The 12,803-nt window shown below is 43.3% G+C and overlaps 1 long non-coding RNA gene across 1 annotated transcript in view; it reads left to right on the top strand.

Annotated features, from left to right (window-relative positions):
- The window catches only part of LOC120604486 (uncharacterized), a 119,014-nt gene that overhangs the window by 21,256 nt on the left and 84,955 nt on the right, over window positions 1-12,803 (top strand). The window contains exon 4 of the long non-coding RNA XR_005653359.1: window positions 12,578-12,721. This is a non-coding gene — a long non-coding RNA (uncharacterized LOC120604486). The remainder of the gene's footprint in view (window positions 1-12,577; window positions 12,722-12,803) is intronic.

The following is a 12,803-nucleotide window of genomic DNA, read 5'->3' as shown; positions in this document are numbered from 1 at the left end:
AGTTGAAGGAAAACATTGCATTCGTATCATCTATATAGAAGCCAATTTGCATGAAAATGCCCAAAGTTGCTATGCCAACATTTTCTGTGCTGCTGGTCGGGGTCGTCTCCGAGTCAAGACTTTGTATTAAAAATCGGTCTCCAGTGCCCATGTCTTTTAATTCATTGCAAGCTGTAGGCCATTTGCTCACAAAGCGCTCGCAGTAAAACAAATGAATAGCTAAAATACTCATTTGCATGATTCCCATTTGAAAACGATTCCCCTGAAATTAAAAAAGCGTGTTACTCGGTTGTGAAGATGGATGGGCCAGTGAGGCGGGCAATTAATATTTTCGGCGTTCTCTTTAAAGCCCTCTCAAGACTGAGAACAGCACATGCCAGACAAATTGGGCCCCACAACAGTTTCAGGGCCTCGGCGGCAGCAGCTTGCTTCCACTGTCTCCCCTTTATTGTCTCACTTACATTATGCAGTAATTAAAACTATTTACCATTCCTACTTATCCGCCATCTGCTCCCACGGAAGGTTCCTCTTCTTTAGAAAGCCTTCTTAAAGAGCAGCAAGAAGAGAGGAAGGCTTGGCACTGTCTGCAGAAAGGAGTTTCAGGGCTCTTTTTCCCTCCTCCCGCCATGTCCACCTGTCCCTCCAAGAAAGGAATGAAGGAATGAGAGACGAGAGCGTCTGTACAATGCTGGGTTTCTGAGCAACTTGGTTGTGTGTGGATGGGAATGTTAAAGCACAGCTTCCTTCATTTTTGCAGGGGGTCTTGGCTTAGATCTGAGGTAATCCATTCGTCTAGGGGGAGTCTGGGCCTGCGTCCTCTCACAGATAATGACCGAAAAGGGTTTGGGGACTGGAGCAGAGCTACCAACTACAATTGTACATGTTCACTGCTCAAGTGTGCCCAGCCAGGGGGCCGTGAATGCTGAAGTCCATCTTGTGATTCACATGCCAATTTGAGGTCTTGTGGACTTGTCAGTACCCCAAGACGGCGGCACCTTCTTCTAATTCACAGAAAGACACTCTATGACCTAGCTCGGCCTTATCTGAGAGAAGCCATTTTGAAACCAAGCAAGTTGCTGCTGCCTCTTTTCTGTGTCAATGGATGCCTCCTGACTGATCAAGACCATGGGACCTGGTCTTGCACAGGCTTAGCATTTATTTGCAGAGGCTGAGCTAGGATGTCCAAAGAGCAGCCTCCTTCAGAAACATTTCCATTTTCTCATGGGTCCAGCACCGAAAGCTAGTACCGACTTCAGTAAGGAGAAATCAAATGCGGCAAAAAATAAGGACTAACTCTCTCACCATGACAAAGGGTAAACCTAAAGCCTGCAGACTCATGGCTGATGGCATGCTTTCTGCTGCTTCTTTTCAGAGCCCACCCAGTGCTGGGCACACAGCAAGTTTCCCAAAGTACTTGTTGAATTAAGTCGACAGTGAAGTTTTTGGTCTTAACATCGCAGCCTGTTGTGAAGCCTCCTGTGAAACTTTATCCAGCAGGTTCTTAGCTCATGCCTGACCTTCACATTTTCATGGTCATTTTCTGGAACTTGGTCAAAGGGTTTGGATTCACCTAGAACTGAGTCCCTTGGCTTGCGACTTTTCTGTCTCCATTTCTCACTGGAGGCCTCAGGACCCCTTGCATGGCAGCATGCTGCATCTGCCCTTGGCCTGAAACACCTCTCCCCTGTCTTGTAACTTCACCTCTGCTTCTCTGCCCTCCTAGTAGCTGGAACCACGCTTGTCCAGGGCCACAGAGATAGCTTTCTTGGCCTCTACTATGTGGTTTTGAGTTGGTGCTTGGCATGGTGTCACACCTGCAATCTCTAGGTGGCTCTGGAATTTCCTGGCATTGGGCAGATCAGAGAGCATGCTGGCCATTTATAATGAAGCAATAATGCTTTACTGAAGATGTTAGGTTCCACATAGGAAAGGGAAATTTCAAATAAGAGCATTGTCTAACAATGGTGTGGACTGTTTCTGGACTTAGTGAATCCCACGTCATCAACACTAAAGATGTGATGGCATCTGGGAGTCACACACATCAGAATATCCACTCCTAACACAAAGGCCCCTGCCGAGTACTGAGAGCTCTCCTTCTATCTAGATTAAACTTATTCTCACTAACAGGACAGAGAAGGAACATTCATGGATAGTGTGGCTTACATCATTAAAATAAATAAAGATGTATGTGGGGAAAAGGCAAGACTTAACCCAGAAGACAATTCTAAGGCTTGGCCACAGTCAAGAAGGGAGCAAGGGATGCTTTCTGGGGCCTCTTAAATGCTGTCACACCAGCAGCTGCTCATACCGCCGACAAGAAATATGTTTCCAATCCAAACCTCAGCCACTGTCTCCCTGAGCTCTGACGGATTGGCAAGGGTGCCAGAGGTGGCCAGTGTGCTAGGAAGGGCACTGACCTTGCAGTTGATAGCCCAGGGTTGGAATTGCCCCTCTGCCATTGACTGTCTGACCCTAGGGCAGTCGTTGAAACTCTGCTAGTCTCAGTTTTCTAATCCGTTAAATGGGGTTTCATGCCTGCCTATCCTGAGACAGGTTGTGTTGAGTCCATTAGTTAACACATACATAATATTTCAGTTCCCAGTCTATATCCCCAGAGAAGGCATGTGCCCTCCTGGAGCAGATGGAAGCATCTTTGTGCACTGGAGAAGCTCTGCAGGTGTAAGCATTTGAGATGACAGTTGTTCTTGTTTGCACCAGAGTATAGTCCAGCTTTGCAGTTCAGGGTCAGGCTCTTGAAAAACTGGGCCTGAACTTGCTGAGGAAGAGCAATGTGATTATAATGTATATAATATTGCTGAGCACCCACGTGTGCCAGGCCTTGTGCTCGGCCCTTCACGTGTGTGACCTCCCTCCAATTCTTATGGTTCTCATTCTACTAATGGGAAAATTGGGGCCTACAGGATCTGAGTCCTAGATAGAGTTCAGCACTCTTCATAACCCGCTTGACTTCAGGCAAGTCACTTGCTCTCTCTGAGCACCCACCTTCCCATTCCCACCCCATATCTGCTACAGTTCCCCATCCCACACTGCCTTTCAAATCTGCTGGCTGCCAAGCTGTATCTCCAGATCATTCTATGTGTTATTGTGAAGCTTTATTATTAAGACATGAGTGAGAGAAACATTCCTAGTCTCTGAAGAAGACATCAGTAAAAGTAAACCAGGAAGCAAGAATCTGGAAGAGAGGGGAAAAACGCAAAATCGACCCCACAGAAAACTTCACCTGCTTCATATTTGGAGGGACTGGCCAGAGAAAAAGACGAAGGAAAGCCAACTACCCACTTAGTAACCACCACTAAAGATCAATATTGGACCAAAATAGAACCCCACATAGGAAACGATCTTGCTTCACAGCCGCGGAAAAAAAAAATTTAACATAGAGAAGCCATTTAAAGCAGAAAAAATATTTGTATGTAAAAGGAAATATTTTAGGTAGGAGTTGAATACCAAATGATTTTGGGTCTCTGCGGGGAGTAATGAGGCATAGCAAACACACAATTCTATATGCATGTAATATTATCATCGCACGCCTCGGAAAGCTTTTAAATCACAGAAATGCAGTTAGGGACCATTGTACAAAATAAACATCCCACTTGGTGTCTTGCCTGCCCTAAGTTCCTTGATCTAGAGCGGCACTGCCAGATTTTTAGAGCCCCATAAATTAATGTGGTGCTGATTTGATTGAGCTAAATTAATAAGACTTGTGCTTTGTTGCAAAATAACTATTACAGTATGTTGTGGGGACGCACTGCCGATAAGGAAATTGCTGCCTTTAACAATCCCACTGAAGTTTCATGGAGGATTTCAAAACCGATTTTAATTAAAACAAAAGCCGATGTGTGGCAATAATGTGGGTGTTAAGGAGAGAAAATGCAAAATGTCTTTTTAAATCCATTTTAATATGTCTTAAGGACTGGATGATCGATGTGGTAAGAACTGGCGGCTGACACTACGCTGGTGTGCTGCCTGTGCTCTCTGCTTCGGTCATGTTGGTACCTCTGGCCTATCCAGTGGGCCTCTGTGGAGGCTCTCCACTTCCGGGCCAGAGGTCATCTCCTGAGTTGGGGCTCCAAAAGGGAAATCTTCCTTTTCAGCTGCTTTCTCAGTCCTGGAGACTGTGGCAGAAGCTGAATCTCATTCCCCTGGCTATTCAGGACAAGGCCATAGCCCCCAGGCCTCCCTCTGGCCTCAAAGATCAGGGTCCCCTCAGCTCCCTTGGAACCTGGGACCAGATCCCTGGCTGCTGCCAGGGTCAAGGCAGCCTCTGGGAACCCTGAGGTGCCAGGGTTTTAAATAAGAAACAGCTGGAGCGTAATAGCAAGAGGAAAAACTAATGCCTGAGGAACCTGGGGCAGAGTGTCAGGCAGACAGGGTGACGGAGAACTAGGGCCAGCCCAGAAGGCTTTAAACTGGAGCTATTAGGGACCTTGGTGCCAGAGGAGGCCCTGAATAAGGCAGGGCACACTACTGGTGCTGAGGCAGGAGTGTGAGTTTGGATGGTCCCCTTTGTGAGACCCACTCTAAGTCTTAACCCCCTATTATCTCAGTTTCCTCAGCTGTAAAATGGGAATAATGATAGAATTTACCTCACAGAGTTGCTGTGAGGATTAAACGGGGTGGGTGCCTACCGCGCAAATGCCTAAAAATGTTATTGTTATAGAAAAAACCAGAAACGACAATAATAGCTTTATATTTATGTTTTAAATCAGAGACAATTTGCTCTTACTTGAGGTCCTGCTACATATAAACAAAACTAACATGAGTAGGAAATGATTTTGAATCCCTGTGATGCCCCAGGTGCTGTTCTGAGCAACTTGTTCGCATTCAGTGTCTCATCAGTTCTTACAACAGCTGGTGAGGCTCGGAGGTGAAGGGAAACATCCATGTCACACAATGTAGTAGGGCGGAAGTGAGATGTATATTAGATCTTGTTGAAGTTGACATAAACCCATGTGACGCCCAAGACCCTGCTCTGAACCACTGGGTCAGTGGCCTTCAACTTTCTTTGAAAAAAAATTTAGACATGACTTAGTGTATATACACACACCCACCCCTTTATAACAAAGGTAGAAGTTTGACAAAATAATACCCTTATTACATATGATGCATATGTTTTTATTCCATTTCCTTTGTAGAAGAAATTATTCATGACTCACTAAATTCTTTGCATCCCATTCTTGTGACTCATCCTTCAGTTTGAAAAATACCTCAAGTGCCTGTCACCTGTGGGAGACTTTATATGTGTGGTCTCATTCGACCATCCCATCTGCCCCAGGAGGTGGATAGTAGTTACAGATGAAGAACTGAGACTCAGGAAGGAGAGGTTTGGCCCCAGCCCTGACCATACAGTTTGCGATTGCTCAGTGTCTTGTTGTCTGTTGGCCCTTCCCCTACACTATATGCTCCATTAGGGAAAGTATCATGTCGACCTATTTCCTCCCAATGTCCAACCAGTGCCTGGCACAGAGCAGCCCTCAGCAACTGTTTGTTGAATGAATGAATGAATGAATGAATGGTGAGGTCAGTGCAGTCATTCTAGAACTTGAACTTCACAGCCCATGGGGCTCCATTCTATCTCCGACTTCTCTCAGGTAACCATTCTCCCTCCTTTAGGAAGGGGCCTCCTGTGTCTCCCAAGGCAGGGCTGGCTTGGCCTAGAAGGCTTCCATCACGTCGAAAGTTATAGCTGAGGAAACTAGAAAGCTTTCAGAGTCTTTCAGGCTCTCTCAGAGACTCCTGCAGGGAGATCCTGCAGTCTACCACCAGGGGTGCCTGGAAAGATGAAGTTGTGACCATTCAGAGGAAGCAGAAAAGGAATTCATGGAGGAGTAGAACTTGTTTCATCTCTAGGAGCCCGAATGGAGATGGGGTCACGTCCACATTCGTGTAGGATAGAGGCTGAAGTGTCCTCATAGGTTTATGAAGAGATAATTACAAGGCAGAAGCAGCAGCCAATGTTAGAGTTCTCCCTTAAACACTGGGGAAACTTGGTCTTCCTGTCAACTCCACTGGCCAACAACTTGAGGCTGGGTTGTGGGGTCCTAATGATCCTAGTGAAGGGGTCCCAAGGATCCAGATAGTGCCTGGGTCTGATGGGAAGCCCTGCAGGAGAGGCTGGAGGGGATAGTGGGGCTGTGAAAGCCAGCTTGAATGGATCCTGGGTGCCGAGTGCCAGGAAAGGACTGGGAGATGTGAGGAGATTGCATCAGAGCTATGTCTCAGAAGGCCCTGGAGAGGAAGATGGTGAGAAGGGTGGACTAAAATGGGGCAACACCCAAATCTACATAAACTGAATGGACAGAATAACCATAGTCATGAACTTAATTTAATGTAGTGTTGGACCGATAATGCCTTTAAGTTAGCTGGCAGAAGTAAACACAGATCATTTTATTCCAGAACTCAAAGAATTACCAAAAATAATTTGCCAAAAAAAAGAAAAAATCAACTCAGACAAAAAAATAACCAAGTACACAAGGAAGCACAGCTCTAAGAATGAGACTCTGAACAGCAGAAACTGATCTATAAGATTTCAGATATTGGAATTATCAGATATGGAATATAAAACAGTGATGCTTACCATTTGAAAGGAGTGAAAAGGCAAAGTTGATAATATCTACAGGGAACAGGAAAATGTTAAAAAAAGAGAAAGAGAGATGTAACAGATTCTAAAAAGAAGGAAATATTATATTTAGAAATGAAAACACAACTGAAGTAAACACTCAGCAGATGTGTATAATAGCAGATTAGACATAGATGAAGAGAGAATCAGTGAACTATATTAACGCAGCAAAGAGAGAAAGGGAGATGGTGAATATAAGAGAAGTTAAGAGATATGGGAGATAAAATGAAAAGATCTAATATACATCAAATCAGAGTTTCCGAAGTAGGAGAGTAAGAGAATGGGCAGAGGCAATAATTCAGGAAATAATGGCTAAGAATTTCCAGACCTGAAGAAAAGATATTGACCCATAGTTTTAAGAAGCCTTAAAAGGTTAGATAAATAAAATTCATACGTAGATTCATCAGAGTGAAACTGGAGAATGCCAGGGATAAATAAAAGATTTTTCAATCAGCCAGAGAAAGGGAAAAACAGGTTGCAGTCTATTTAAAAGAAAAATCTAGATTAGCAACTGACTTTCAATAGCAACAGTGGGAGCCAGAAGATAGTGGAATTTGTTAACATAGGCTTATAAAAAACAACCACTGAGCTAGAATTCTTTAGTCAGTGAAAATGTCTTTCAAGAATAAAGTTAAGGCTTTTCAGATAGCAAAGAAGGAAAAAAATTGCCATTTGCAGGGCCTCACTAAAGGCAATGCCAAAGGCTGTACTAAAAGGAGAAAGGAAGTTATCCCAGTTGAGTAACTAAAGTGTACAAATAAATAAAGAGCACAGACACTTGTACTATGCAGACAAAGCTAAATAAACATGAACTATTTTAAGCTATAATAATAGTGTTATGTGGGATTAAAAGAAAAGTTAGAATGTAAAATATGAAAACACCAACATGTAAATAAGAGATTAAATGGATTTAAAGTGTTCTAAGGCCTTTGGATAGGCCAGAAGGAGGGTAAAGGTATCGGTTAATATTAGCTATTGATAAGTTTCGAATACATGTTTTTGTAATTGCTAGGTTAACTATTAAAAGAATAAAAACAGAATATATCTTTCAAACCAATTCAAGGAGCAATTATGAATGATCAAAAATATTCCATTAATCCAAAAAAGTCAAGAAAAGAGAGTGAAAGACAGAGAAAAGGTGGAGCAAATAGAAAGCACAAAATAATTAGTAATAATAAATCCGAATATGTCAGAAATTACATTAAATATAAATGGAATAAATGTTCCGTTTAAAAAGCTAAATATTATCAGACTATTTAGTAATACTAAGAAAATGAAAATAAAAAAATACTAGAAAAACATTTAAAGTGCAAAGATATATCTAAATAGATGGGAAAAAAATATCATGCAAATACTAAAAGAAATTTGGTATAGCCATATAAATGTCGAACAGCATAATCTTTAAGGCAAAAAGAATTATTAAAGATAAAGATAAATGGCCTTTATACAACAAAAGATAAACAAAATACAGCTACATGCAAAAACATGGATGAAATTCATATAATGAACAAAAGAAGCAAATCACCAAAGAATCATTACAATACAATTCCATTTACATGAAGTTCAAAAAACAGAAAAACCCAATCTGTATTCTTTAGTGGTTCACAATTGGTGGTGAACCACTAAAGAATACAGATTAGGTTTTTCTGAAATTATAAAGAAAGACAAGAAAATAAAATCACAGAAGTCAGGACAATGGTTACACTTTGCGGGGAAAGCAGTTGTAATCAGCATATGTATCTTTAATGTATGTTTGCATGATTTATTCCCAACTCTGTTCCATCATGTGGTGTCCATCAATTTTTTGATATTCCTCCTTTGAAGTGATGGAACATAATTCCCCTTCCCTTGAATGTGGACTGGACTTAGTGACTTGTTTCTCACAAATAGAATGAAGTGGAAACAATGATGGATGTATGACTTCAGAGACCGAATCATAAAAGGCACTGTAACTTCCTCTTTGTTTTCCTTTGGTTCTTTTGCTCTGGGGGAAGCCATGTCATTAGGATACTCAATAAGTTTGTGGAGAGGCTTATGTGATGAGGAACTTGGGCCTCCAGCCAACAGCTAAGTGAGTTAGCTCCTTGGAAGTAGACCACCCAGGCCCAGTCAACACCTAAAGGACTAAAGCTCCTGTCAACATCCTGACTGCAACCACATGAGAGACCCTGAGCCCAAACCACTCAGCTAAGCTGCTCCCAAATTCATGTCATACAAAAACCATGAGTCAATAAATGTTTGTTGTTTTAAGCTGTTGAGTTTGGGATAATTTGTTATTCCAAAGGATCACTAAATCTATGGAAGGAAAGTATCTCAAATTTCTCCCCTTTCTGGACCTAACTTTTCAAGAAGACCAAGCTCCTTAGCACAGCAGTGACAAAAGCAGCCAGTCTCCTCCCAACATAGCTGCCTTGTTCTCAAGTTCTCATGTCCGAAATTACTTAATTAAAAAGCATTGGTCCAGGCTCTGGAGATGAACCTAAGCTCAAATCTTTTCTGTCACTTAATAGCATATTATCTTCAGCAACTTACTTCATCTCTCTAAGCCTCAGCTTCTGCTAAAAAATAGAGATTTCTCTAAGGAAGAATGAAACTCCATGGCAATTAGTCAATCAGTTCATCAGGAGTCATTGGCTCAAACGCTATAAGCCTATCCTTGAAACTAGCGGTGTTTTGAAGGATATAGATAGAGAAGTAGCCCAGAATTCAGGAGACAGAGGGATCAGGAGTGGCCTAATGTAGGATCTGGAATTTGAATTATTAGGAATGTCTAGAATTTGGATAGGCAGAAGAAAAGGAGAAAGTGGTCTCAAGTGAGGGCAAGAACATGGTTAAAAGTGAGGAGACAGGACAATTTCTCATGTGCTGGGCCTGGGCAGGAAACCAGCTAGATGGAACAGATTACAAATTTTGGGAAGAACGGGAGCTAAGGTTGGATAGGTAGAGCCTCAAGCAACAAGCAAGGAGGTTGGCCTTGACAGAGCAAGCCACAGGGAGTCCTTACAGGTCTCTGAGCGGGAGAGTGACGACAATCCGGCACCTCTTTTAGAATCACAGGCCAGAGTCCTTCCCTAGGTCTCACTGGACTCCTAGCACAGAAGAATGCCTTTATTCATCAGCATCCTCTAAAGCCAAGGAAACCATGCTATGAGGAGGCAAGGAGGCTTTAAGGAAGGAGGTGGGCCAGCAGCAACAGCTGAGGCCCTCTGAGCCCCAGCCTAACACGGACCTTGCACAGGTATTGAATTATGAATGGAAGTTGCCCAGAAATAACTGCAAACATTATTGCCCCCCGGAACATGCATGTCCTCTGTAGGGCTGCAGCAATAGGTTTTGTTGCTTTTACTCTCCAGGGTCATTATAAATTAGAACTCTCACATTGATGGTGGAGCAGGGCACCTGGGGAGAGGAAATCCTGTTTGAAAGCCCTAAAAAGGATAGACCCCTTAACTGTGTGCATTACCTTCAACTTTTCCTTTTGTTTGATGTATTCCACCTATCGTTATTAAATAACTAATTATTTAACATCTGTTAAAGCTTTGTTATATATTAGAACAGGCAGGACACAAATGAGTGCTTTTAATAATATAAAAGCCCATTAGCTTCATTTACTGTTAATGTTAAAATAAACATGAGGCAATTTAGATATACTATTCCAATTTCACGGAAACTTTGATGTTTTTCTTCTCTAGTCACATAATTAAGGGAAAAACTACTAATGATATTAAGTTTGTACAGTGTTAATGACAGAAACAGGCACAAGCTGAAATTGCAGCCATTAATATGAAAAAATAAAATATTTAACAGGGGAGATAGATGAGTGCAATTTTAATAAACCAAAATGAAGAAAATTAATTTTAGAAAGTTCCAGTCTTTCACATGCTACTGTTATACAAGCTGTCTAATGTATTATTTTTGTGGTCTGGATAATTTAGTGATGGTTCGGAGGAATGCCCTGGTTTTTGTGTATTGTTTTGTGGATGATGAAGATTTTGCCTTTATTTAATTCTTTTCCTTTTCCCCTTACTCTACCGCCAGTTCCCAAATGGAAATGGCTTTATTTACAGTGTGTGCTTTGACAGACAGATCTTACCAACAACCTGTAGGTGAGATGCAAGGGGTGGCATAATGTAACCTACTGAGACAGTCTAGCAGTGATCACTGCCAGGAGCTGGATGGTTACAGGGGCTGAAATGTTGGGGTTGCCTCACATGTGACAGTTGGCTCCAGAAGAAGGAACCCGTATGTCTGGATGGAGACAGCTACTTCTTCAGCTTTCCTGTCTGTATCTGGATTTTTCTACTTGTAGTGGGTTAAATAGTGATCCCCCAAAAAACTCATGGTCACCTGGGACCTTATTTGGAAATAGGATCTTTATAAATGTATTAAGATAAGGATCCTGAGATGAGATCATGCGGCATTACAGTGGGCCCTAAATCCAATGACAGCATCTTTATAAGAGACAGAAAAGACACACAGACACAGAGAGGAGGAGGCCAGGAGAAGACAGAGGCAGAGACCAGAGTGATGCTGCAGCAAGCCAGGGAATGAGCGGGGCCACCAGGAGCTAGAAGAGCCTCCAGAGGGACTGTGGCCATGTTGACACCTTGATTTCAGACTTCTGGCCTCCAAAACTGTGAAAGAATACATTTCTATTGTTTTAAGCCACCACGTGTGTAGTTATTTGTTACAACAGCCCTAAGAAGCCAACACTGCTGAAGAGCAGCACCATTTAAATGAGCATCCCTGACCTGTCTTGTGAGGGCCATGAGAGGGTCTAGGGAGGGAGGAGAGGAACAAGATTGCTGGGAATGAAGCATAATGCAGAACCAGAACCGGATCCGGCTGCAAGGAAAGGAAGTCCAGGCCGATGGCAGACATGTAGCACATGCTATAGATCCATAGCAACTAGACGTTGTCAAGATGAACTGATGCAGAGAAACAGGAAGGAGTCCTGGGGGCCTGAGGGCAGGTACTAGGCAAGTTACTGAGCCAGTGATCAGAGCCCAGGGGGGTAAGGCACAGAGTCTGGTTCTACCTGTGAGGCACACAGGGTGGAACTGGGTTCTTTGGAAGCCAATCTGAAGCTCATTTGTCAAAACAGTAGCATGCGAGCTGATGATCAAGAACAGTAGCTAACAGAGTGCCTACTGTAGGGGAGGCAGGGACATCAGCACTCTATGCACACCCTCTCAGTTAGTTTTCACCACGATCCAATGAGATAACTTGTTCCTAACGCTCTCGTTTTGGAAATGGAAGCTAAGAAAAGTGAAAACGGGCCTGAGATGGCATTTTGAGTGAAGAGCAGAGATTCAACCCAGGAGTCAGAATCCCCGGCCCTCACCACCACACTAGCTGCAGGTGGTGGTGTTTCAATTCAATCTCATTGATGTTTACCAATATGGCAGCTCTGGGCCGGGCTCTGTGGGGGAACAGAGCTGACTAAGACAAGGCCGTGGCTGGGTCAGTAACAGGAAAGCCCACCAGGAGCAACTTATGCATGGAGATATTTTCTCTAAACACAGGAAATCTGAGGTGAGGCAGCTCCACGGTTTTTTACTTGCAGAACCCGAACCAGACCGTGGTTCTGGTTCTTGCAGCCGTGTCTTATTGATGTCTTCCAGGATTCAGGTGCTCTCCACCTGTATCAGTTATTAGGCTACCATTTTGGCTCCAAACCCACCCTTCTACACTCGCCTTTGTGATACATATGGGAGCGGCAAACCCACACACATTATTTCCGTTTTGCCAGACGCTCTATGTCAAAATCAGCCTATAGGGGTCGCTAGAGGGAGGCCGCGGGGCTGGAGGATCCTCTTTCTGTTTCCTTCCCAAGTCTTCCTGCTCCTGTTAGCATCAGTCCTGCAGCCCCCCTTCACCCTGGCGGAGGCCATTCCTCCTAGTAGCAAAACTGAATGTATTTGCTGTTTTTTCCTACAGATACAGCCTCATTGCACCCCTTCCTCAGAGTCCGAGTCTAGACCCCAGTGCACTTGTACTTCAAGTTCAGAGATGCCAGCACCAGCCATGCAGCACCTGCTTCGCAGAGGTTCACTTTTCCGCTCCATGGGACCCAATCTCTAAGTAAGTGTTAATAATTCCAATCTTTTTTCCTTTGTTTCCCCGCCCTAAAAGTGGTATCTGCTTGCTTCGGTCACTACCTCCC

Source organism: Pteropus medius, unplaced genomic scaffold, assembly GCF_902729225.1.
Source record: "Pteropus medius unplaced genomic scaffold, Ma_sr-lr_union100, whole genome shotgun sequence".
Taxonomy (NCBI): Eukaryota; Metazoa; Chordata; class Mammalia; order Chiroptera; family Pteropodidae; genus Pteropus; species Pteropus medius.
The sequence above is the reverse complement of the archived record's forward strand: the minus strand, read 5'-3'. Positions and strand labels throughout refer to the sequence as shown.